This window comes from Eriocheir sinensis, chromosome 17, assembly GCF_024679095.1.
Source record: "Eriocheir sinensis breed Jianghai 21 chromosome 17, ASM2467909v1, whole genome shotgun sequence".
Classification (NCBI taxonomy): domain Eukaryota; kingdom Metazoa; phylum Arthropoda; class Malacostraca; order Decapoda; family Varunidae; genus Eriocheir; species Eriocheir sinensis.
The window spans coordinates 3,157,501-3,160,000 of NC_066525.1; the positions used below are offsets into that span (position 1 = coordinate 3,157,501).

Below are 2,500 nucleotides of genomic sequence, written 5' to 3' on the forward strand. Positions count from 1 at the left end.
CCTACAAGATGGCAATTACCAGTCACCGCTGAGTGGCCTAAGACAACCCACATGCTGTCCTGATGACCGCCTATCAACCCGGACTCCAGCGAAACTCTCAAGAGGATCGAGTGGAGCTCCGGGGGGCAGCATGAGCAAAGCAAGAACGGCACCACTATAAAATACTTTCCCGCGCCACCATCGGACTGGGGCCACCGACACTGAGACCCCACGTAAAGAAAACGAGAAATAAAGCAACATATTCCTGACCCATTGCTTGCCATAATTACATTCTTCTGACACCACGTATAGAGAGAGGTAAAACATCGACTTCGTTACCCTAAGACTGGATTCGAACCCCCTCCTCTTAACCTACCCACTCGACACGGCGGACAAATAGCCAAGCATCACCAATATTTACCGTAGTGGAGCTAAAACTAATGGCAGCTTTTAGTCAGACCAAGCGGATTTTTTCTCTCTCTCTCTCTCTCTCTCTCTCTCTCTCTCTCTCTCTCTCTCTCTCTCTCTCTCTCTCTCTCTCTCTCTCTCTCTCTCTCTCTCTCTCTCTTTTTTTTTTTAATCAAGGGTATAGTACGAAGAGGAAGTGGGTTGGTTGTGAAGGTGCAGGTCTCTTTCTCTATCTATTTATCTATCTATCTTTATCTATCCATCTATCTATCTTTTTCTCCTATCTGTCTATCTCTCTATCTATTTACCATTCTCTTCTCAAATCACTTCGTCTTCCTTCATTTCCTTCTCCTAATTCTCCTTTTTCTCCTCTTTTTTTCTTTATCATTCATTTCCAATTAACATCCTTTTTTTGACCTTCTTTTTCGAGCTTCCATCTTTATATTCCTTCTTCTCCATCTCCTCCTCCTCCTCCTTCTCCTATCTTCATTATTCATCGTCAATTAACATCCTTTTAACCTTACAATATAACCTTCTATCTTCGTATTTCTTCATCTCCTCCTCTCTCTCCCTCTCCCTCTGGTCCTCTCCTCCTCCTCCTCCTTTTCCTTCTTCTCCCTTCGTTTAGTTCACCTCCCCACCTCTACCTCTGCATTCCTCCATGTCCTCTCCATTAGTTAGGCTTCAGGACAATGTGTGTTGTTCTCTGTAGCCTTGAAATGGACGACTTCGCATTATCCTTCCTCAATTTGTTTTGTGTAAAGTGTGTGTGTGTGTGTGTGTGTGTGTGTAGAGGGGGTGTAAGGGATTGGGGTTGGAAGGGGGTGTTGTGGGGGTGGGGGAGGGGGATGGGAAGGGGTTCTGTGTGTGTGTGTGTGTGTGTGTGTGTGTGTGTGTGTGTGTGTGTGAGAGCTTGTTGAGTGGATATATGGGTTTGTGTGTGCTCTCTCTCTCTCTCTCTCTCTCTCTCTCTCTCTCTCTCTCTCTCTCTCTCTCTCTCTCTCTCTCTCTCGCTCTCTAATCCTTTTTCTCACAGTTTTTTTCTTCTTTATCTTCCCTTCCTTTTCCTCCCTCCATTCCTTTGCCTTCGTCCTAATCCTCCGTCGCTTCCTTTTTCAGTTATTTCTTCATATTTTTCTTTATCTCTATTGTCTTTTCCCCTTCGTATCTTCCCTTCAATCAATCTATCTATCTATCTATCTGTTTATCTGTATCTCTTTCATTCGTTTCTTCTCTAAATCTCTTTCTATTCCTTTTTCTCCTCTTCCTCCTCCTCCTCCTCCTTCTCTTTTCCCCTTATTCGTGAACGCCAATTGATTTTTCTTTCCTAATCCTTCATCTTTCTATTTCTTCATCTTTTCCTCCTCCTGTTCCTCCTCTCCTCATCCTATTCCTTTTTCTCCTCTTCCCCTCTTCTTCTTCTTCATTACTTAACTTCACCTTCTACTTATCTATCCATCTACTTCAAAATATCTTACATTACGACACTTTACTCCTAGATCAACTTCAAAAACCATCTAGTGTCTCCTATTTCTCTTTTTTCATTTGATTTCTTTTCTCTTCTACTTGATTATCTTCCTTAAAATCCGTTTAAGTCTCCCCTTTCTCCGATACTTTACTTAACCTAACCTTGGATTTCACTTTCTATTTCAATATCTTCCTTAAAATCCGTTTAAGTCTCGCCTTTCTCCCATACTTTACTTAATCTTACCTTGGATTTCACTTTCTACCTCAATATCTTCCTTAAAATCCGTTTAAGTCTCCCCTTTCTCCCATACTTTACTTAACCTTACCTTGGATTTCACTTTCTACTGCATTATCTACGTCAAAATTCGTCTAAGTCTCCCTTCTCCCATATCTTACCTAACCTTACTTAACTTCTACATCTTCTACCTCAAAAAACATCTACGTAATTCCCTTTTTCCCTTACTTTACTTAACTTACTTTGCCATTCTGAACTACCTCAAAAACCATCTTAGTCTCCCTTCTCCCATATCTTACTTAACCTTACTTTAATTCCACATCTTCTACCTCAAAAAACATCTACGTAAACCCCTTTTTCCCTTATTTTACCTAACCTACTTTATCTTTCTTAACTACCACAAAAAACCAT

The 2,500-nt window shown here is 41.2% G+C and overlaps 1 protein-coding gene across 1 annotated transcript in view; it reads left to right on the forward strand.

Annotated features, from left to right (window-relative positions):
- LOC127000110 (uncharacterized) overlaps positions 1–2,500 on the forward strand; it is a 158,666-nt gene that overhangs the window by 9,800 nt on the left and 146,366 nt on the right. The gene's annotated exons all lie outside the window — the stretch shown is intronic.